The following is a 25,477-nucleotide window of genomic DNA, read 5'->3' on the forward strand; positions in this document are numbered from 1 at the left end:
TAAAATATAAAATTAGATTTAAAATGTATTATTTTTATAAAGATTTGCTATTAAAAAACCTATGAAATTCACTGAAAAAACCATAGGTTATAGACCATATATAGTTAGGAATTAGCATTTACAAAACCTTGAAAATTCACTGAAAAAACCATAGGTTATAGACCATATATAGTTAGGAATTAGCATTTAAAAAACCTTATTTTACTCACACAAAACCATTGAAATTCCATATATAGTTAGTTGCAGTAACTATATATCGCGCACCCGCAATCCACTGCTGATCATGTCACATATTACATCATTCATGACATGGTCAGTGACATCACTGATGACATCACTGATGACATCTCAAATGACATCACTGATGACATCACTGATGACATCTCAAATGACATCAGTGATGACATCATGACACACCAATACCAGTTACTACATACGCACTCACTGATTCCTACGTCTACACACACATTCACTCATTCACCCATACAATCACTCATAAATACAGTCACTCATTATTACAACACTATCATATGCACTCATACACCTAGTCAGTCCTGTGAAGAATCAATCACACTTCGATTTCCTCATCTATACAGTTAAACACAGAACACCATACTTTTCACACATAAACTAACACATACTTACTCTCTTATACAATCACTGATACAAGTACACATTGATATGCACAGTCACACACCTCCCAGCCAGCCACACACACACTCAGTCTTCCATACATCCACTCATTCTTCAATATGTAAAACATATTTAAACTTTACAAAAACACACAGACACTAGATGATGTCATCAGTGATGTCACTGACCATGTCATGAATGATGTAATATGTGACATGATCAGCAGTGGATTGCGGGTGCGCGATATATAGTTACTGCAACTAACTATATATGGAATTTCAATGGTTTTGTGTGAGTAAAATAAGGTTTTTTAAATGCTAATTCCTAACTATATATGGTCTATAACCTATGGTTTTTTCAGTGAATTTTCAAGGTTTTGTAAATGCTAATTCCTAACTATATATGGTCTATAACCTATGGTTTTTTCAGTGAATATATATATATATATATATATATATATTCACCATACCACACTTTCCATCAAAAGAAGGCGCTGACTCCGTGTATCAATATTCAAGCGTTTTATTCTCAGTTACAGCTTCTGCTCAGACGCGTTTCGGCGGCTAACTCCCGCCTTGCTCACTAACATCTGACCATCTCACAGTGCACTTATATATACAAACAGCGATTGGAGCACAGACGTCACACACATAATTAGCATTGCTTGTTGCTAAGGTGATTCAATTGCATCCTAGTTAGTGACGTCACAGTTGTCTAAACAAGGCACATTAACTACATGGCCGTAGTCTATTCATACACAGTGACTATTTGTGTGATATTTAAACATTAAACATTACATCATGTCAACATTAATATCGCATCATTCATTGTCAGCTTTGCCCTTGGACCAGTGAGAAATTATATATTGATCGTACAGTGAGGCTATTATTGTAGATTTATGTAAACAATTCTCCGTTAAAAGGTGTCATCCACATTGCGCCCTCCCGTGTCCGCCCTCGTTAAACTTGAATGGGTCCTGCTACGTCAGCTTCAGTAAACTTGGAGACGTGTGGATCCCTGATTGGCTAAGGACTGTTGTTGTGAGTATAACCCTAGCAACCATGCCGACAACTCTGGTTTGCTTCCTGATGCGCGGAGACAGTGCGCTCGAGAGTTGAGTCGGTCTGAGGCGCGGTTTCTAATGGCGGCATAGTGCCGGTGGGCATCTACGGTTACTGGTATGTACCTACCCTAATGGTTTGGCTCAGGTAGGCGCGGGATGAGATAGTGTGCCTTGGAGATTCGTTATTGCGATTGTGAGCCTCAGTGTACATGATAGTTGTTTACTTGTGCTCGACCGCAGTCAAGTGAATGTAGTGAAATAAAATGATGGTGAGACGTGCTTCACGGGTACTGGGGGAAGGGAAGGAGGCTACTAGATATGGACAGTAAGGGCTTCATCAGCATTCAGCCCTGACGGGATCTTGGAATTCAAGAGAATTATGTATCTTGATTCCAATCGACGTAAGGCTAATTTACGGTTCCCGCCTCTCACATTTTTGGGGATGTTGTCAATCACAAAGTAAGTTAGACCAGACGAATCCCCACCATGTGCTTCATGGATGTGGCGCGCTACTGGGTAGGTTTGGTCTTTGTTATTTATAGCACGCAAGTGCTGTAGTATCCTGACATGTGCTTGATGGATGGTGGATCCCACATATCGTTTCCCACATTCGCATGTTAAAACATACACTGCGAATTCGGTTTTGCAGGAAAACTGATCTCTAATGGTAAGGGGGTTTTTTCTGAAGGGCGTCACCACACTGGTTGTGTTAACCCCGTGCGTGCATGCCTTGCATTTACTGCATTTTTTGAAACCAGTTTGTGATTGCAGCCAGTTTTTCTTCTTTTTGATTGCCGGGGCATTACAGACTAGTTCTGCCCGCATGGATTTAGCCTTCCTGAATGACACCAATGGGTGATTGCCCATTAGATTGCCTATGGTGGTGTCATTGCTTACTAGGGGCCAGTGCCTTCTCAGGATTTTGCGAAGGTTCGCATGGTGTCGATTATACCCTGTGATTAATCTTGGGGGTTGTCTTTGTTGTGCGGGTGTTTCCGATGTCTGGGGAAACAGTAGATCATGTCTGTTTTTCGTGCTACACTTTGTTTCAGCTTTGTTGCAGGTTGCTTCAGAGTAACCCCTACGTTTGAGTCTTGTGAAGAGATTACGTTTGGCATCAGTGAGACCCTCATCAGTGCTACAATTTCGTGTCATCCTAAGGCATTCAGCGTAGGGGATCGACTGCTTTAGTGGTGTCGGGTGGAAGCTGTTTGCATGAAGGATGGAATTCCCGGCAGTGGGTTTGCGGTATGTGCGTGATTGGATTTTATCATTCTGAATGAAGAGTTCTACATCTAAGAATTGGATGTTTTCCCTGCTAGTGTTGCAAGTGAACTTCAAATTTAAAGCGTTTTCATTTAGCTTTTGAGTAAACAAGACAGCACTTTCCACACTGCCCTCCCACAAAATGAATATGTCATCTATAAAACGTTTATAGATGATGACATTTTTCGACATAGTTTCTTGATACCCTTTCATGAGTACTTGCTCCTCCCACCAGCCCATGTGGAGGTTCGCATAGCTGGGAGAGAAGCAAGTACCCATGGCTGATCCTTGGACTTGTTGGTAAAACAGTCTATCAAAGATGAACGTGTTATTGGTCAAGCACCATTCCGTCATCTCCAGAAGCATTTTGGTATGTTCAAATAGTGTTATTGGTCTTTTCCCCAAAAAATGTTTCATGGCATTGAGTCCATCTTTATGTCTGATGCTCGTATACAACGATTGGACATCCAGGGTTAGAAATAGGTAATCTTCTTTCCATTTGACATCATACACTTTGGTTAAAAAGTCTCTCGTGTCTTTAATGTACGCTGGTAACTTGCGGACTTCAGGTTGCAGGAAATGATCAATGTAAATGCTGGTGTTTTCAAATAAACTCCCAATTGCCGATATGATCGGCCTTCCTGGTGGTTTTTTGTCGTCTTTGTGAATTTTAGGGATGAGATACATTTGAGCAGTCACAGGGTAGTCGTTCTTCAGGAAGTCAAACTCCTTTTTGTTTATCAATCCTTTCCCTTTCCATTTATAGAGTTCCACGTGGTATTTCTCTTGGATTCCGATTAAATGAGTTGGGCTGATTCTCGCATAACATATATATATATGAAAAGACCTCGCCAGACGCCAACGGCGCCACCAACTCGTTTCTGTTGGTACAAATGACGAAGAGTGGAAACCCAATTCTGGTGCCAAACAAAGGTGCTTTATTAGTGCCTTTCAACGCTCAGCATGCCCGCCATGATGCGTTTCGCCTGTATCCACAGGCTTGATCTCATGATGTGTTTGCTTGAAATGGGGGAGGTACTTATAGTTGGCACAAAAGGCGGACTGTTTCTACCACCATTACCTTTAGCAATGTTAACATGGAAACTATAGAAAGACTATTGCTAGATGTTTATCGAATCTGCCGTAGTGCAAAATACAATAGATCACATCCAACCTTATACACAATTTATACAATATTATAAATATGTGCAAAATACACAATGGCAATAAATACATATATAAAAATCATTATAAAAATATCTATATTGTTTTGTCCGCGTCTTTTAGTTTCCAGGTTAAAAACATGTGCAAAATATATCCCAAGTGGGATAATCTAAAGTGCCTGTGCAATGTTATCACAACATGTAAACCTCTTGTACCTCATCCTACAATGCAGAACAACTGTGCAAATATAGTGTAAAATATAACCAAAAAGTGTATAATGCTAATAGATAAGTTAAAATTCATTGTTGAAAAGGAAGAGCCGCTATGAATGTATTTGTTCTTATTGGTTCTATACTAGGCAGGCTATTCTATTCTTATTGACCCCCACTCACGATGTCATTTGGTGGTGTCATCTGTGTGGTACCTTGATAAGACCTGATATAGTTGATCCCGCAATATGAGACTCCCCGGGGATCTATAAGCATTATAAAGATCCTCACTTACGTTGAGCCCCCCCCGGCATTCTGCTATCAAGCTCTAATATATATCTGGTCTCAAGGACCCGCAGTAGAGCATCTCTATTGCCACCCCGTTTCAATGGCATCACACAATCGATGATATAGTATTGCAGATGCTTTGGGTCACTGTCGTGGGTGCTCTCAAAATGCCGGGCCACCGGATATGTGTGGTCCTTAGTAGTGATGGCCCTTATGTGTTGCAAAATCCTCTTGTGAGCCGGCAGTCGGGTGCTCCCTACATACCGTAGCTCACAAGGGCATTGCAACACATATACTGCAAATTCCGTTTTGCAGGCAAGTTGTTTTGTTATCAGTACAGGAGCATCCTTAAAAGGAACCTGGTATTGAGTTTTATTGCAGCCATATCTGCACGCTTTGCAGTTAGGGCACTTTTTAAATCCCTTCTTTAGTGCCATCCAAGTTACCGGAATTGGCTGCTCCAGGTAGTTCTTAACTAATTTATCAGACATGGATGCAGATTTTCTGTAGGTCAAATTAGGTTTCTTCCCCACTAAACCTCCGATGACAGGATCCCCTGTCACCAGATTCCAGTTACAGGAGAAAATCTTTCTGATCTCTCTGTATTGTCGATTGTACGTGACAATGACCCTGGGTTGCTCTGATGTATTTTCCTCACTAGCTACAACTTCAGATGCTCTGGGTGTAAGAGCCTGTGTTCTAGAAATGGCTCTCGACCGATTTATTGCTTTCTGTAGGATCCCCTCAGAGTAACCTCTAGCCAGGAACCGCCGCTTACTGGCCTCCTGGGCTTTGGAGCATTCCAATTCAGTGCTACAAATCCTTTTGATGCGCAGCATCTTCCCCAATAGTATATAATAAACTCTGGGTGAAAAGTTTCTCTTGAGTGCTGTACTGATGTACTTGGGAGCTGGAAGAATATATATATATAGTTACATTATATATATATATATTTATATGCATACACACACATATATGAACACACACACACAAACATATGCAAAGGTGCAACATAGGTCTTTCGCAAACAAAAATGAAATAAATAAACAGCAAGGTATCTCAAGTGTCTGCTTAATGATACAATATAATGCCTTTCCTCTTGGTCACACCGCAAAGAGGTTAGCAGGTATTGTAACAGCCTCACTCATTCCTCCATTCAAACTGCCACTTCAACATAATGATGGAGGAAAGACTTACACTTTGCTACAGTGTGTCTGTGGAGGTGTGCAGTCAATAAGGTGTGTTTAAAGATTTATGAGGTATCTTTTGTAGGTTAGACTGGAGGGCAGGACCAAATTGCTTATATATTTCCTCCGTTGATATGGGTGCCCATTTTCTGGCAAATGCATGTGGGTGGTTATTAGCTAATGATAATTAGTTGATTGTTTTAATTGCAGTTAGATCAATCAATCAATCAAGAAATTTATATAGCGCGTTACTCACCCGGAGGGTCTCAAGGCGCTTGGGGGATGGGGGGTCTGCTACTGCTCGAACAGCCAGGTCTTGAGTTTCTTCCTGAAGGAGAGGTGGTCTTGGGTCTGACGGAGGTGGATGGGGAGGGAGTTCCATGTCTTGGCTGCCAGGTAGGAGAAGGATCTTCCTCCCATGGTGGCTCTTCGGATGCGGGGAACGGCGGCGAGGGCGTGGCTGGTCGAACGAAGCTGGCGGGTGGGAGTGTAGAAGGTCAGGCGGTTGTTGAGGTACTTGGGGCCCAGGTCGTGAAGGGCCTTGTGTGTGTGGGTGAGGAGTCGGAACATGATTCTCTTGTTGACGGGGAGCTAGTGCAGGTCTCTCAGGTGTCCGGAGATGTGGCTGTGACGGGGGATGTCCAGGATGAGTCGTGCGGAGGTGTTCTGGATGCGTTGGAGTCTCTTCTGTAGTTTGGCTGTGGTTCCGGTGTAGAGGGTGTTTCCGTAGTCCAGTCGGCTGGTGACGAGTGCCTGGGTGACCGTCTTCCTGGTTTCGATGGGGATCCATCGGAAGATCTTTCGGAGCATGCGTAGGATGTTGAAGCACGAGGACGAGACGGCGTTGACTTGTCTGGTCATCGGGAGGGAGGAGTCCAGGATAAAGCCCAGGTTGCGTGCGTGGTCCGTTGGTTTGGGTGCGCTGCCCAGGGCAGGGGGCCACCAGGAGTCGTCCCAGGCGGAGGAAGATGGTCCCAGGATGAGGACTTCCGTCTTGTCTGAGTTGAGTTTCAGGAGGCTGTTCTTCATCCACTCGGCTACTTCTTTCATCCCTTCGTGTAAGTTGGTTCTGGCGGTGGCTGGGTCGTTGGTGAGAGAGAGGATCAGCTGAGTGTCGTCGGCGTAGGAGATGATGTTGAGGTTGTGTTGGCGTGCGATGGCCGCGAGGGGGTTCATGTAGATGTTGAAGAGGGTGGGGCTGAGTGATGATCCTTGTGGTACGCCGCAGATGACTTCGGTGGCCTCAGATCTGAACGAGGGGAGGCAGACTCTCTGTGTTCTTCCGGCAAGGAACGAGATGATCCACTCCAGGGCCTTCTCTTGGATTCCGCTGTTGCTGAGGCGTTGTACTAGGGTGCGGTGGCAGACAGTGTTGAAAGCTGCGGAGAGGTCCAGGAGGATGAGGGCCGCCGTTTCCCCTTTGTCGAGCAGGGTTCGGATGTCGTCAGTGGCTGCGATGAGGGCGGTCTCGGTGCTGTGGTTGGCTCGGAAACCGGACTGCGAGGGGTCGAGGGATCCGTTCGTCTCGAGGAAGGCTGCAAGCTATCGGTTGACGGTCTTCTCGATGACTTTAGCAGGAAACGGGAGAAGCGAGATGGGGCGGTAGTTCTTGAGGTCGGTGGGGTCTGCTGAAGGTTTCTTCAGGAGGGCGCTGAGTTCGGCCTGCTTCCAGCTCTCCGGGAAGGTGGCGGTGTTGAAGGAGCAGTTGATGACATCTCGGATTTGGGGTGCGATGACGGAGGCGGCCTTGTTGAAGACGTGGTGGGGGCATGGGTCGGTTGGTGATCCGGAGTGGATGGTGTTCATTGTGTGGATGGTGTCTTTGGTGCTGACCGGGGTCCAGGCGCGAAGGGTGGTGGTGGTGGGCGTGGTTCCGTGGTGGGGTGCGTGGGCTGTGTGCCGAAGCTGTTGTGTATGTCGGCGATCTTGCTGTGGAAGAACGAGGCAAGTGAGTCGCAGAGTTCTTGCGAGGGGGTGATGTCGTTGGTTCCGGCGCTGGGGTTCGAGAGCTCTTTGACGATGTTGAAGAGTTCTTTGCTGTTGTGTGCGTTGTTGTCTAGTCGTTCCTTGAATGCTGTCTTCTTGGTGTTGTGGATCAGCTGGTGGTGTTTGCGGGTGGCGTGCTTGAGGGCAGTCATGTTGTCTGTAGTCGGGTATTTGCTCCAGGCTTTTTCGAGGGTGCGGCAGTTCTTCTTGGAGTTCATGAGATCGTTGTTGAACCAGGAGGCCTTCTTGCTGACCGGTCTGCTGGGGTGGTTTTTCAGGGGTGCGAGGTCGTCAGCGCAGTTGGTGATCCACTGTGTGAGGCCAAGATGCCTTGTGCATATACCACTACATTATATTGAACACATGTCAGCCTGTTCACAGAAGTATTCCTGGGCATAAATTGTGTTTAGGCTTGAAAATACCTGATTTGACCTGCCAAGATTTAACAAATGGATTCCTGGTGAGCTATACATGTATTTACTATTGCAGATGTGTCTACCATGAGTGAGAACAAATCTGAAATAGTAAATTCTACACAAAAGGTGAAATATGGGCTGCTTTAGAAGTTTTAGAATTCCCACAAACATGTATGTTTTGGGCATTATCAAATTCCTTACTGATCTCTTTCTGCAATGAATATAACCGGAGGTTTACTCCACCAAAGGTACTGAGTACAGATCACCGGAAAGAACATATTTCCGCATGGGATAAAACAAAGAAAAGGAACATTGAACAGGTGTCTCCATTCCTCTTCTGAAGATTTATAGGCTATATAGAACTCTGCATAGTGGGAATAGAAGACTACAGTAATAGACATATATGGCATTGCAGTAGTACACATGGAAACCAACCTGGAGCCGCTTTTCAAACACACTACTGGCAAAGATGTTGAATACCTAAAAAACCGAAAAATACTAAAAACAAGTGTATTCCCTGAGGCTGTATTGCAATGGTATGTAATAAATTAACCATCAGTGTATTTGGAGCGTACTTGTCAATAGTGCAGCAGGTGCAGTGGCACCAGAGTCCACATATTTGAGGGGTCCCTTGCACCCCAAGGCTATCTTCTTCTACTCAATAGGGGAGCAGAGGACCTCATTTTCATTCCTTGGATTAGTGTCCAACACACCCTGCAACACCTAAGAGCAGAGTCCGGCTAGGCATCGGTTGTGAGGGCAGCTGCCCAGGGCCCCGCCTTCACCCTAGCAACAGGGAGCCACGCGTGCCCACAGGCTACCTGGATGGACCTCTACTCTTTCAGCTTGCTTCTCTTGTGCTCCTCCCCCATCCATTCGCTTTTTGAAATCAAGATGTGCATGGGCCATGCACATCGCACCTTCAAAGGTGTGGTGACTAACCAGGGGAGGTAGAGGTAATCGATCAACAGCTCAGGAGTAGAGTGGCAGGGCAGTGCTTGGTTTGCAAAACAAGGTGAAAGGCTTGTGCAATTTTCTATGAGTCATTTCCAGACAAGAAGAATCCTTTCATCGCTCCTGGGGGATTCATTTTTTTGTCTTAGCCCCTGTGGCTCTGAGGTCCACCATATGTGCCCACCTCCCATGTGCCTCCGGGCTATGATCCATGCAGGTCTGGGGTAGAGAGCCCCCTCTTTCAGGCAAAGTAGGACTTAGGTTTGCAATTGTTCCGAAAGAAAAAAAACTCTGAAATGGCCTGGACATGATACTAAATAGGACTTTAAAGAAAATAAAATGCATTCATTTGTAACATTATTTGTTTCTATGTTTATTTTAATAACTAACCAGGAGTCAATAATACTGTTCTGGAGCGCATCTAAAAGTGTTTTTCTATTTGAAGTATGTTCAGATAAGGGCTAAAAATACCGTCTTTATATGATTTTGCTTATTTTTGTACTGTCCAGGACACTAAAATACTGGTGGTACTGGTAGACACCTGGCTCAGTGGCAACCTTAGTAGCACTACATTATAGCTACAAGGCCCAGAGAAGGGGGTCCTCTCTCCCGAGCCTCAAAGCATTATACGATGACAGTGAGGAGGGACAGCTGAGGAGCACTACACCAGTTCTGCAAGGCCCAGGCAAATCGCAGTCATGGTGCAGTGCTGTGAAGGCTACGAGGGGGCCCTCCCCTGGACTTCTCGGCACTACACCATGGATTTGAGTCCCAGGGAGGGCGGGGTCCTCTACAGGGGTGCATTTACAATTGGTGTGGCAGGTGCAGTAGCACCGGGGTACATTGAAACTTGATAATTGCTGCGTTTTGCCTCCTGAACAGCAGTCTATGGGCACCGCTTTTCTAGCTTGCACCAAGGGTCATGAAATCCTTGTTACTCTAGTGGTCCTAACCTCTTGGACTTGCAGCACGCTTTAACTTCGGTAGGGTTCTCACACTCACATGCTCACACTGATTATTAGCTCAGTTAGCACCAAGCCGCCTAGTTATGGCATTCGAGGGCTTCATAAGCATATATAACAAAACATAATATAACACTCCATGATTGCTGCAAGACCCAGGGAAAGGGGGCCTCTCCTCCTGGACCCTCACAGACAGGGAGAGTTCATGGTGAATTGAATTTGAATTTAAAAAACTTGTATAGCGCAACGTACACCATACGGTTTCTTGGCGCTGTTGGAGGCATGAAGAACAGAGGAAAAGGGACAGTTAGTGTGGGAAGGCCTGAACAAACAGGAAAGTTTTCAGGCCCTTGCGGAAGAGGGAGTATTGTTTGGTCGCTCGTAGGTGGTCAGGGAGGGAATTCCAAAAGATGGGGGCCAAAACTGAAAAATTGGAACCTCCCCATTTTTTTCTGTTATAGCGAGGAACCTGTAGATGGGATTGAGAGGATGATCGGAGCTGTCTAATGGGGACATAATCTTTTAGAAGGGAAGAAATGAAGGCAGGGGCCGTTCTCTGCCGTGCCTGGAAAGCCATACAGCCAATCTTGAAGAGAGACCGTTGTAGAACAGGCAACCAGTGCAGCGCCTTCAGCAATGGTGTAGAATGATGGGAACGGGGGAGGCCATACACCAGCCGAACTGCCTGGTTCTGCACAAGCTGGAGTTTACGTAGGCTATATGCCGGGATGCCGTTGTATAAGGGCATTGGCATAATCTAGCCGGGAGATCACCAGGGCAGACATGATGAGTTTGAGTGCCAGAGGGGAGAAAAACCGGGAAACAGTGCGGATAGTGCGGAGCATCAGAAAACAGGAAGAGACGACAGAACTGATTTGTGAGTGGAGGGTAAGCTGATTGTTAATTTTAATACCAAGGGTCTTGACCGTGGACGAAGGGACAGGAGGGGAACCAAGAGTAGAAGGCCAGAAAGAAGAGTTCCAGGGACTGGAAGAGCCACCAGTGAGCACCAACTCGGTTTTATCCGGGTTCAGCTTCAGGTGGTTGTGGCTCATCCAGTCCCTGATGAAGATCATAATAGCTTGAAAATTGGAGATAGCGTGAGGGGAAGAGGAGAGGTTGAAGACAAGCTGGAGGTCATCCGCATAGTTATATACAGTGACCTCCAGCTGCTGAAGTGCAAAGATAAGAGGATAGATATAGAGATTGAACAGTAGAGGGGAAAGAGAGGAACCCTGGGGGACACCACAAGTGATCTTAAGTGGAGCTGCCGTGAACTCCCCCAGCCGGACCGCCTGGGTGCGATCCCGCAGGAAGGACGAGAGCCAAACTAGTGCTGAGCCCCCGATTCCTGCCGCTCTGATACGTGAAAGCAAGATGGAATGATCCACCGTATCAAAAGCGGCGGAGAGATCGAGGAGCACCAGGGCTTGATGTTTGTTTTGGTCCAAGCCCTCCCTGAGGTTGTTCAGGACCGACACCACGACGGACTCAGTAGAGTGCTTGGGACGGAAACCCGCTTGGCAGGGCGCCAAACCTCCCGTAGCCTCCACATGGGCACTGAGTACTGAGGCAACATGGCGCTCAAGCACCTTGCCCAAGTATGGCAACAAGGAGATGGGCCGATAGTTGATTAAAATAGCTGGATCGGCACCTGGTTTCTTCAAGATGGGCACAATGGTGGCCGCCTTAAGGGCTGGAGGCACAACCCCTTGTGAGAGGGAACTGTTAAGGAAGGTGATCGGGGGCTGTGTGCAGACGGAGTAAATTTGTTGGAGGATGCGGGCCGGACAGATATCAACTGGGGAACCTGACTTGAGAAGTGGCTTCCCACTTTAGGTTGCAGCACTAATGCCTAGCCAACAAATCAGGGAGAGGCAAGCACATGGTCTGGTTTGGCTCTTAAAGCTTGTGCACCAACTGAGTCATGAACACGCTTGGCATGTAATTCACAGAACAAAAATATAACAGATTCTCTTCAAACTTAAAAAAAGTGTATCTTTAACATGCCAGAGGCATTTATTAAAAGTAATTGTTTTTCCAAATGAATGTATAAACGTTTATGCCCGCTGCCCTACCGTAAGTGAACTAAGAGGCAAGACAGTTGTCTGTTCGCTCTATATTTGGCCAAGATTCTTATTACACATGGAACATCATTATAGTTTATTAAATCAAACACAAAAGGGGTCATTGTAAATCACAAACCCAGAAATCCGGCATTTCAATATGCTCTTATGTGATAATGGAGGCAAGCATTGGCAAAGCCATAGATCTTGTGTTTTGCAAATGTTATACAGCAGCACTCTGCAGGATGGCTGAACGTTTTTAAAAAATGGACTACCAGGGTGGCATCATAATGGTTTTTTTTCATTGCTGGCGAAGGATGCAGGGGCAACACGGATAAAGGGGGACGCAGCACAGAGGGTGGGTGGGGGGTGAAAAAAGCACAATGACGTGACCAGAGATGTCTGCGTCATAGCATTTTTCTTGCTATGGTGTGTGAGAGGGCAAAACGTCCAATGGAATGAGATGTGCAGGGGGAAGTGTTATGATGTGGCCTGTGGTGTCCACGTTATGGAGTTTTGTTTTTGGTCATGTTGGTGGAGGAGGCAATACAGACAATTGAAGCAGGAGGGAAGGTAGGTGCAAGGCAACACGGACAACTGGAGTGAGAGTGGAAGCAAGGCAACACGGGCAATGGGAGAGAGGGTGGTTGCAAGACAAGAACATTGGGCGGGAGCGTGGTAACATGGAAACTTGGACAACAGGAGGGTGGGTGGTAGGAAGGCAACACAGACAATGGGAGGAAGTGAGTTTGCTAGGAAACATGAACACAGGGAAGGAGGGTGAGGGCAAGGCAACAGTGACAAATGGAGGGATGTAGGGGCAAGGCAACACTGAGAAAGGGGTGGCAGGAGGGAGGGTGGGGTCAAGACATCACTAACGATGGAAAGGGGAGGGTGTCGGCAAGACAACACTCACAAAGGGAGGGAGGGTGAAGGCAAGGCAACACTGACAAAGGAAGGGGAAGGTGGGAGAAATAAACCACTGCCAAAGGAAGAGAGGGTGGGGGTAAGACAACACTGACCACAGGAGGGATAGGGGCAAGCCAACACAGACAATAGGGTTGAGAGAGTGAGGACAGGTCAACATCGGACAAAGGGAGGAGGGAGGGAGAGTGTGGGCGAGCTAACACGGACAAAGGGAGGAGGATTGTGCTATTCAAGTAGCAGAGAGAATGTTGTAAGGCATAGTTTGTCATGTGGTCCAAGTGGAGCAGGCAACACCAACACCATAGGTTACTTTCAGAAGCTGGTGGCCAAAAGGCCACCAATGGAATCTATGCATCAACTATGTGACTAGTGTGCCTAGAACAAAATTACGAAGAGCTGTACAACAACTGACAAGATGATGGGACTTCAATGATAGTGGAGGAGAGCGCACTGATTTCAATGTTGTAAATTATCCTGCAAGACAAGGAGGGTTTCTGCAGAGGATTGACTTACGGGGAAAATATGCAAAGCCTATAGGTTACAGGCGAGGAAAGGATGAGAAAATGACAAGTGGTTCAGGGGTGGCTGTCTGGGATTCTTCAGGAAGCGGAGAGACTGTCTTGAGAGAAGTGCTGAAGGCGTGGACTTTGGAGTTTGAGATCTATGCATTAGTCCCATTACCCTGAGCAAGCATGTGGTAAAGTTCATAGGGGCATTCTGGAAACAAAAAAAAACAGGTTTGTTGCCTGGACATCGAGCGAGGTGAAACCATCATGCAAGCTACCACACACAGACAATGCAGGGGATGTGAAGGTCCAAGCACCCCTCCCTAAGATGAAGGCTGAGTTATGGGTACTGAACACACCAATTTGAATATCCAATCCAAGTGATGGGGAAGCTGGTATAATCGGGGAAACTATGGCCCTTAAGGTTTCCATGTTCGGTAGCAGGCTGTGTGGAAAGTTCCTGCTCAAATCTGGGCGTAGGCACAAATAAATCAGCAATCATTGAACACAATAAAGAAACAGTAGCTGATAACCTAGCAATCCAACAAAAAATATTTATTTAATTAAAAATGAAACAGTACAAAGACAAAATCCCAATACTTGGATGGATCCAAATGGGTACGCACAGACATGGGATGTGGGAAGGGGGAAACAATGACGATGAAGGTAGAAAAAAGATAAAGTAAAGTACCACTATCTGAGCGCGAGTAGTTGGAGGACATCAGTAAGAAATTAATCAGTACTTGGTCCATGATCAAGCAAAGGGGCAAACACATGAGGATAAAGTGAAATGTGTATGCGCTAACCAATGAAAGACAAAGAAATGAGAGTGACAATGAAGCCAACCAGTGGTAAGTAATTGGCGGACTCTAAGCTAACAAAATGTCTTGGAAGCAACAGCACATGGGCTTTCTCAGGGGAGACCTTAAAAAGGAGACAGACTGAAATAAAATATTTGCCTAGGATCACTCACTTCGGTCATGTGTTTCTGCAAAGGATGTTGTTGCTTATTTTTTAATTCTTGGGGAATGAGGTTAGACAGTAAGGTTAGGCATATACAACACATAAAATCTCAGCCTGTTTTGGGCTTAAGGATCCAAGAGAATCTAGGGCTGCGCCAGAGCCTGCGATCTGGCTCGAGCACTTAGTGACTCACTCACCTCTACTAGTGCCTAATGATACATCTTTCTACTTTAGATGTCAACACTACTACCCTGTGCATAAGGTCATATCAGTTCATAATGCTGAAACTTCCTACTACAGACTGCACAACAACTGCCTTGTGCATAAATCCTTGAGTTCATAGTGCTGCAGCTTACCTTATTTGAATTACAGCACCACTGCTCTTAGTACAGGACTGTATAATTGAAGTGTGCTGCAGCTTGCAAGTTAGACTGCAGCATTACTTCCCCTATTCAGACTTTATGTTCATAGTGCTACAGTACTGCAAACCTGCAAGCCTAAACGTACTAAGTTACAACTACATGAGGTTGTATTTTCATATATAACAACAAAGGGAACCATAAAAGGACAATATTTAATGGGGTCCAGTGTACGTGTCCGAGAGACTAGCCACAACGTAATGTACAAAGTTCCCAAGGTGGGGTAAAAGAGAGTTAAGAGTATGTCAAATGGAGCGTGAACAGAGAAAGATAGGAAAAGCCAAAGAGGGGAATACCCTAGTTGGGACTAAAACCCTCACACACCTAGCAAGCTAGATGTCATGCTTCATCATATGGGTTTGCTCCTCGTCAGACTGGCGCTGCAATATCCGACGGGCACCCATAAAGGGGCTCTTTACCGGAGATCTTTTGTCCCTGCCATATGATGCATGCGGGTGTGCGAGGAAGGAAAAGTGGGTGTAGTCGTGAGAGGTGCGGTGAAAAGTAAAAAAGGTGGGTCAGTCCACAATGAATTTTATTAACGTGGCTGGCGCCCTTGGTTAAAAAGGTGGGAGGGGAGAAAAATGCTACAGGTAGTCTTGAGCAATTTAACTACTACCCCCTGATCAGGTCAACATGTTTCATGCCCGGAAGGCAATTCGTCAGGACCTAAGTAGGACGTACTACACAGTGAAAAGGTATAAAAATGAATATAAATGTGTTCATACAACCTTATGCCTTGAGGTCATAAAGAGGCAGGCAAGAAAGTCCTGCTGAGTACGGGTGACCTAGGGAAGGTACACAACAAAAAACATAGTGGTAGTTCTGTGTATGTAATGTTGCAAGGTCACACATATACCTAGCTCAGAGACATGCTCGTGGGTGAGAAAGGAAAAGTAAAATTAAAAACTGCAACAATACTCACTAGTGCCCACTGAACAGAGACAACAAGGATTTATCATGCAGAAATTAACGAGGGCTAAAAAATGATGCTGGACATAAGACAGATAAGGAGAGGCACATCATTGCCGATCTTACCCTAAGGGAGATCATAAGATGCCCCGCAGTCTGCTCCAGTGGGACCTGCACATGAAGGTCAGGAACCTGGGAGAAAAGCGAGAGTGCGTTGGTATGGGGCAGGAATCATGTCCAACCGTAATGTAACGGGGATCAAGACTCATAGAATGGAAATTGCCAATGAGAAGGGAATTGCGGGGATGCACGGGGTTGGTCTATGCTGACTCTGTGTTTGTGTGCTCACTTTGGCCCTGGGGTTGCCTCTGGCTCACTTGAGTCTTTTGGGCTCTATTAGGCGCCCCAATTGTCGTTCTGATTTATTCCCTTCTCATTGGCATTATCAGTAAAGTCCGTCTGTCTGTGCTGTTTTGGGCGTTGCACATTCCAGCCTGCTCGGCAGTTCACATTCCTGTTACATTTATGTTATCTGACAGAAGTATTTGGAACAGTACATAATCAACACTGACACAGTAGCATTCCCATCTGCCCTCCCTTGTATCGACCCATGTTATGCATGGGAGGCATGTAATGAAGCGGCAGGGGAGGGGGGGGGGCGCTAATGAGTCTCTGGATAATGAAAGGGAATGTCATTATGATTGCTGCTAAGGTGCATCGTCTTCGGAAACTTGTGTATGATGTGTGAGAAGATATGCTTTTAAGGGGTCCCATATATCCCTGGGGCGTGAAGCCCGGGGAAGTAAGTCTGCATAGTAAGTGAATTGCTCCTGACAGGATATTAAGTCGGTGAGCCATTCCTTAAATTTCGGAGAACGCCCTCTGCCCCATCTACATGCAATTCGGCGCTTCACCAGAAAGAACGCCATAGCAATAAATTTGCGGTAAGATTTGGCAACATGTTTAGTATAGCCCAGTAGGGCGGTCAGAGGGGCGCGCTCCAGGGTATGCATAGTCATCTGATCCAAGGCATCAAACATGGTGTCCCAGTACATGTGCACCTCCTGACAGTCCCAGGCCAAGTGTAGCACAATGATCCGAGTCAGACAATTTATATTTACACAATTTTTCCGGAGTATAGTATAGACGGTGTAAAAATTTATAGTGCATGATACACAGCTTATGGCTGGCAGCAATTCGCTCAGTGTGCTCGCTGCAATATGTCCATTGATCATCAGTGAGGGTGTATCCCAATTCTGCATCCCAATATGCTCTGGAAGGGCATGGGGATCTTTCTTGCGCTGTGTGCACCATATGATATAATGTAGAAACCATGTGTCGTGGGGAGTCGGCCCGTAGTAGCCACTGCAGAGGAGCTAATGGGGAGGCTCAGGTGGGAAATCTGGTGTGACAGACCGAAGGCCTTGCTGTAATCGTACATAAAGAAAGACTTCTAGGGGGATTTGTTGGGCTTCTTTAAAGATGTGAGTAAGCGTCCGGAATTTCCCATTATGGTATAGATCACCCCAAGTTGTGATGTTGGTACATCCCCAGAGTTTTTGGAATCCTGTCTCCTGCATGAGTTGCATTCGTGGATGATATGCCAGTAGAAGCAGTGGAGAGTAAAGCATGGGACACCTTAATAACTTCAGCATGCGATGCCAGGCATTTAGTGTGCAAGTGAGTGTAGTAGGCGCTGTGTCTCTTAGCACGGGGGGGTTAAATAGGATACCTTCTAATGGTATTGGGTCTGCCAGCCAATGTTCCACCGGAACTTTGCGGCATATAACGGGGAGGGTGGAAGCAGTAATAAGCAAAGTGTGCTTGTACGCAGGTGTAATGTAGCTCAAAATCCGGAATATCAAAGCCCCCTTGTGCATAGGGTCTAGTGAGCACCCCCCATTGCAAACAAGGCTGTTTGCCCCCCATACTAATCTCATCATTTCCGTCTTCATCATTATGAAAAAGGTCCGGCTTGGATTATATGGAATATTAAGAAACAGGTATAACACCTGGGGCAGACCACCATTTTAATCAATGAACCCCGCCAGTGAGAGTGGTAGAGAAATCCAGTGTGTGACATTGTAGGTGATACGATCTAGGGTTCTGCCATAATTTAGGCGCATGAGCTCTTCTCTGTCAGTGGTGAGTTGTATACCCAGTAGCGCACGTCCGAGTGACACCACTGCAAGGGGTAGTCAAGGGGGAACAAAGCCGCCGCAGGGGTGAGAGGGAGGATCTGCGATTTCTCCCAATTCATATGGATACCAGACATTTTCCCAAACATGATGAATTCACAGAGCAGCGGATTGAGATTATTTTGTGGATCACGAACATAAAGCGTAATGTCATCCGTGTACAATGGTAGTAAAATTTGGCACAAGTTACATGGGAACGCTTTTTCTTGATGGTGTTGGTGTAGCTTGGCTGCCAGAGGCTCTATTGCCAGGGTGAACAACAAGGGCGAGAGCAGGCACCCCTGTCGGGTACCCCTAGTAATGGAAAAAGCAGGTGATGTTTAAACATTATGCAGACCTTAGCCATGGGAAAGTGATACAGCAGTTTGATCCAGGAGAGAAATATTGGGGGAAATCCCATGCGCTGCAGAATCCCCAGTAGATAATCCCACTCAACTGAATCGAACGCCTTAGTGGCGTCAAGGAAAACTGCTGCTAATGGCAGGTCTGGGTCCATTTTGTGGTGCAGGGCAAAAAACGTGCAGAGATTATGGGTAGTTGCTCTGCCAGGTATAAAACCTGATTGATCAGGGAGGGCCAACTTGTCCATAAACAAATTTAATCTGTTTGCTATAACCTTAGCCAGGATTTTAGTGTCACAGTTGATGAGGGAAAGTGGCCTATAAGAGTAACACTTAAGAGGAGATTTTCATGGTTTCGGCAAGCAAATGATGTGTGCTTCTCGCATAGAAGGAGGGTGCCTGCCTTGGTCTAGGGCGTCTTCGAACACCTCTTGAAGGATAGGGGAAAGCAGTTCAAAGTATATTTTGTAGAATTCCACGGTTATCCCGTTTGACCCAGGTGCCTTCCCTGATTTCATGTAAATTATGGCTTCTTTTATTTCATCCAATTCAAAGGGAGCACTGAGAAACTCCTGTTGAGAGTCGCCCAACTACCCCAGAGCTACTACCTCTAAATAAACATTAAGATCTAGTTTGTCACACCTCTGCGATGTGTACAGTGAGGCATAATGATTAGTAAAAGTCTGTACTATATCCGCAGTGTCCCTGTAAGTGATATCCCCTGGACCCTGAATCTCCAGCACATTGTTAGTGAAGTGCGGCTTTCTTATAATTGCTGCTAATACCCTTCCGGGGCATTCCCCATCTCCGTATCGTCAAGCCACCCAGTGTTTGCCTCTAAATTTCACTTCCCTGTCAGCAGTGTCTACATATTCAGTGATTTTGTCTCGCAATTCTTGCTGTACCTGTCCATCCGAGCAAGAACCAAGCCTTGCCTCTAGGTGTTTAATTTCAGTTTCTAATCTTTTTAAATATCGCTGTATATCTCGTAGTACTCCCGAGCTTTATGCAGAAACCCCTAATAGTAACCTTTAAGGCTTCCCAAACAGTCTCTACGCTGTCCACTGATCCCTTGTTCCTCTTTAGGAACTCCTCTATTTCTTGACCCAATTCGTCTTGGAAAACCAGGATCCAGGAGTGTTAGAGGCTGGAGCAGCTGAGTCCTTGGGGGGGCATCATGCCCTGGGGGTTTAAGTGCCAGTCTTACAGGGGAGTGGTGCGAGCATGTTCTGGCTAGGTGTGTGGCCGTCGTAATCAGGGGGCCCAATCTGCGTGTACAAAAAAGACAGTCGAGGTGGGCCCAGGATGCATATTGTGTGGCTTGAAGTGTGCCTTCAGTGGTGTGTGGGTGTAGGTAGCGCCAAGCATCTATTAGCGTTCATTATGTTGTGCAGCGCTTTACATGTGCCATTATAATGCTGTGGGGCTGGGTTGGATCTGTCCATCGCTGGGTCTAAGGCAACATTGAAGTCGCCCCCCATATAAGATGAGTGGACCCTATTTCCACAATTTTTCCCCATATAGTATTAAAAAACTCGGGGGATTCTGTATTGGGGCCATAACAGCAAGCCAGGGTGACACAGTCTGTGCCCAATCTACCCCAGGCCAAACAGCAGCGGCCATGTTGATCGTGCGCTACTCCAGCCAGGGCGAAAGGAAATCCTTTTTTTATTAGTATAGCCATCCCTCTGGAACAAGAGGAATATGATGAAAATATGCTGTGATCCATCCACTTGCTAGCAGAGGAGTTCTTATGTCTGGGGTTGATGTGAGTCTCCTGGAGCATGGCGATATGAATCTGGTGCCTGTCTAAATATGTCAGGACTTGGCGGTGCTTTCTTGGGTCTCCCAGAAGTCTAATATTCCAGGTGAGGATCTGGACTGTTGGAGTGCTCCCATGATTAGTCATGACTGGGGGTGTGATTGATTGAGCAGCATGATAGGTAGTAGCCGCTTGTGAGGTTGATTGGAATGACCATGGTACAATTGGACATCACATGTGTTTTTGGAGTTACAAGTAAACTGAATTAACAACCCTATACTTCCCCCCTCCCACTGAAGCAACCCAATTATGCCAGAAACATGCATCCCTCCCCCTCCCCATTTACCCAAGTTACCCAGAAACAATTTCTGCTAGAATGCCAGCAGTAGACATTAGGAGAGCGCCCTTCGGGGGAACTTCCAGGGGGTAGCACATACTCTCCCCACCCGCAAGGAGCCTCTATATTTGGGTGACCCTGCTCCAAGAAGGTAGAGGTGCCCAGAGAAGATTGTGTCCCAACGATCCCAAAAGTCACTTATCTGGTGTTGGCCTCCAGGCGATTAGGCACATTCAGGAGCCAGGTTGCATAGTTCTGTCTCAGTGCCGCTGGTATATGGACCCTCTGCGGTGGGATCTTGTGGTACTGTGCGTGCTTTTTCTGCATTCTCGGATTTAGTTCATCCACGGTGCAGTACTGCCTTAATCCTTTGTCGGTGATTCTGATCTCGGTGAAGAGTCTGGCGAACCCTTAAAGTTGTTATTGCATCTGAGGTGTTTCAAGAATTTGTCTACTTGCTGTGGTTTGGTGTAAAATTACTGCTTTCCTTGGTGGGTGACTCTCAGGTGTGCTGTGTATAGGAGGGCATAGTCAATTTGGGCATCACGCAGTTTCTTTTTAACTGGCACAAATGTATGCCTTTCTTCTAGCACGGTAGTTGTGAAATCTGTGTAGATGGTGAATTGTTTGCCCTCGAAAGTTAGTTGGCCTTTTTCTCTCGCTGGCCTGAGGGCCATGTCCCGGTCCCGATAATTTAACATACAGGCGATAATAGGCCACGGTGTGCTGCCCGGGGGAAGCCAGGGTCCCAGCGACTGATGCGCCCTCTCGACGAGGAACTGGGATGAGAAAGAGTCAGAGCCAATTGTGTCTCCTAGTAAACTTTCAATGTAGTCCTCCATTTTACCAGTGTTGATACTTTCCGGTATCCCAAGCACGCATATTTTATTTCTCCGACTTCGTGCCTCCAAATCTTCATTCTTTGCTGCTATAACTTTCAACACTTTATCCATGGTGTTTACCTTCATCTGAAGTTGAGAGGTGGTGTCTTCATTGTCGGAGACGCAGCGTTCCACCTCCTTAATGCGGTCCTCATGACCTTCTAATTTATGCAGTATAGCGTCCATGGGATTAGTCATTGAGTCCATTTTATCAGCAATAGCGGCTAGGCCTTGTCGCACTTCAAGTAGTAAGGCCCTCATGTCATCCTCTGGCACAGGAGGCAGTCCAGCTGTTAATGAGTTGGCGCCTGCTGCTGTGTCCTCAAGTTGCGTGCGTCCGCTCTGTCTGGCATCAAACGTAAGCCTGGGTTGTTTCAAGTCAGCTTTACCCATGATTTGTTTTCCGAGGCTCTTGTGGTCCGGTCTGGATACCGGGTAGTATTGCCGTCTGACACGGCACATGGGTGTAGCTGTCAAGAGGCCGACTGTATTGCCTTCTGTAGCAATAAAGCACAGCTGTGTCTGCTACAAGGCTTAGGGATGTCCCACTCTCATTGCGGTAGTATTCCAGGCAGAGTCAGGCAAGACGCTTTAAAATGATTGGGTAGTGCAAAGTCCACGCTCAGGGTGCTACGCGTCCGGGCTCACACCCTTACCCCTCCGCGATAGAGGGCCTCTGTAAGGTAACGTAACAGCGAGTATCGTCCGCCCGGTTCTGTATGGAGGGGCTCTCTCCCAATCTCTCCGCAGATGGCCCTGGTAGAGCTGAAAGCAGGCAAGCAATTCACACTTCTGGGCTACCTCAGGCGCTTGCTGGCATGCTCTTCAAGCACTTAATGGAGGGCGGAAATAAACACAATGCAGTGATCCTGCCCATCTCCAACACCACGCTGCAGAATTAAGGCCACAGGCGGCGTCCGGCAATTTAACTCTGCTCATATGCGCCAGCAGAACGATCACCAGAACGTCCTCCGCTCAAGTTTCAGTCAGACGCAAGCAGATTGCAGATGGCGCTTCCACGGCACAGCAGCATCTGGGTATCTGCAGCTCTGGCAGTGCGGTCATCACTTGGACGACCTGGTAGATGTCACCCCTTCCCAGTGTGGCGTGACCCGGTATGGTGTCTTCAGCGCCTGCGAGCCCCCCAGCTCAATATCGCTGTCCGGTATCGGATAAGAGTGGGTGGCAGTACTCACTCCGATGCGGTTGGTCTTGCGTGCTCCGCTAGAGGCCCTGACACCACCTGGGCGCCACGGTGTCACGTGGTAGGTGCAGCCCAGGATGAGTTCCAGGCTCCCACGTCTCAGCAGCCGCAGTCACAAAGGCCCACCTCCACGGCTGCCAAGAATGTCTGTTGTCCTTCAGACTCGCGTGAGATGATGCCTAGATCATTAGCATTCCTTCGCTGCAATTTGTAGCCAGCTGGGATAATTTAACAAGGGATATTTGGTCGGATGATTGCTCCGGGCTGCAGGAGCCACACTAAAGTGCGGCCATACTGCTAGTGCGCCCCTCAGCCAGTCCTATCTATTCAACCTACAGTACTAAGTACACTGGAAAAAACTAAAATTGTTTCTGCTAGCCTAAAGCCACCCTCAAGCTGTGGCAAGTTAACAGCTGTGATGCAGCACTATTTCCATTTTCAAAGCTCTCTGTTCATTGCGAGGAGAATGTGCTCTTTGTAGTATTCTGCAATCAGACAATGCATAGTAACAGAAAATTGACCCCATAAATATTACCTTCAGCAATCTCAGTGTTCATGGCAAGGTCACCCCATAAAGAAGACAAAATAGGGGGGTCCACTATCTAGGGCTACTACTGTCAGCTTCTGGTTGGTGAGTGGCCACTGAGAGAACAGCTTGTACACGCCAAATGACTGAACCAGAGACTCGTAAAGGAATCCAGAAGTTTTGTGGCCTCTGCAACTATACAAGACAGTGGATCTTTGACTACAGCAGTTTAATACAGAGACCTGAGAAGACTTTGAGCAGCATTTTCAGCACCGCCAAAAAGAATGGACAACTATCCTGAAACACATGTCTTGAGATACACAGCACTGGCTGTACCAACAAGGGTGAAAAACTAAAGCCTGACACCGAATTAAGTGTTAGCATGCACTGCATTTACTATGATGCATCGGGGCACACCTAGTGATTGGATGTGAGGCTGTGTGCGCCCACCCTCCTTTTGTTTGAAAAAGGCTCCCTTGAGCTAATGAGTTGACGAGCTCTGGTTGATGCACCTGCGCCCAGCGAGTGGTACAGACACCTGAGAAGACTTTGGGCAGCATTTCCAGCACCCCCCCATAAGCATGTGTTGCTCCCTACTGAAGAAGGACAACTATCCTGAAACAAGTGTACAGAGATACACAGCACTGGCTGCACCAACAAGGGTGAAAAACTAAAGCCTGACACCAAATTAAGTGTTATCATGCACTGCATTTACTATGATGCAGTGGGACAAACCGAGTGCTGGGATGTGAGGCAGTGTGCGCCCACCCACCCCCTGAGAATATGTTCTCCTATGGACCAGCTAGCTTACAGTGCCACCATAAACCCCCTTAAACTTAGTCAGCCAGCAAATGGTTTCTGGCAATAACTGAACATAATAATACTGGTCCCTCAGGAAGTGTGGTAACATATCAAGAACCTTTTGCTCAGACACTCGGGCTCTAGTACTCACAGAGAAACATACAAGAAAAGCATAGTGGGAAGCTTTCAATATTTTATTTAACCACTGTGATTCTTGTATATAATATATGTGCTGCAATATTCAATAGACAGAAGCAAATGAGAGTTAATAAAAGCACCAGAAGGGTGAACAGAATACAAAGCTCCACAATGGTGGTAAAACAAGGTAAAACAAAGGCATAAAATAGATTGTTGCAAATTGTTCCTACTCCGACAATGCAGTCCCTAACCTAAGTGTCTAGGGAAAGTATGTGTGTGTGTGTGTGTAGCCAAGATTCCCCATACTGGATGATATAACCCTGGTTACCTGATGGGAAAGAATATAAGATCCCGTCTTAGTCATGAGCAGGACAGCCTCGCAAGAAGAAGTCAGCAAGCTGCTGACTGAAGCATCAAGCAAGTAGAGACCTTGCCAATACCCGTGGAGAGCTCCTCTGCCTAAACCCGGAAATCTTCTTTATGAAGAAAAACATCCTGTGAGGGCTGTGCAGGCTAGCATTGTTTTGGTCTATAGATAGCCATGTTGCCCCATGAATGAAATCCAGAATGACATTTGCACAATGTGTGTCGAGACCTTGTACATGGTGTTCAAGGAATCGTGATAATATTAGTGGAGCAGAATTTGTATGATAAACAGTTACAGAGAAACTAGTCCAACACTGTAACACATTGAAATGTGGGCGATAGGTCACTGTGTAAAGGGGAAGGCAACTTAGGAAATTGTGTCCATTATAAAAGATGGCGTCAGTTCTATGTGAGACTACCTCCGACATATAACAGTTGCCACCTAACTGGAATGACCTCTGCTCTTTGGTTACTTTGCACACACCAGTCTTGGTAATTCTGGGAAGAAATATATCCAAGTTACATGACTACCCCATGAGTAGTCCACTGACCATGTTGCACTATCATCGGAGGAGAAGAGTGTAAGGTTCTACTTTTTAATGATACAATCCACGTGTAGGGTTTGGTAAATGCTGTATTTATTTCCAGAGATGAACTAACAATCTTTCCAGTAAAGAAGCCTGGCCCAACTGTTCTTGTATAGTCATTCTATATGTCAGATTTCAGGATGTTAGGAAAACAAAGGGGAGAGTAAGGTATTGTGTCCACTTAGGTGGACAAGGAATACTCCTATTCCCCTGGTCAAGGATTTTGAAGAACAAAAGAAGGAGTATTACCCGACGTAATGTCTGGAGGTTTTTCGAAGCTGGAATAATTGTTCCTTTTCTAAAAAAACCCTCACTCACCACCTAGTGGTGACATGCTTCATCATCGGGGTCCACCCTGGTGGCCTAGCGTCACCAGGGTGTGCTTCGACACCTGTAATACAGTGGAGCAGGTTCT

The sequence above is a fragment of the Lissotriton helveticus genome, chromosome 6 (genome assembly GCF_964261635.1).
Source record: "Lissotriton helveticus chromosome 6, aLisHel1.1, whole genome shotgun sequence".
NCBI lineage: Eukaryota > Metazoa > Chordata > Amphibia > Caudata > Salamandridae > Lissotriton > Lissotriton helveticus.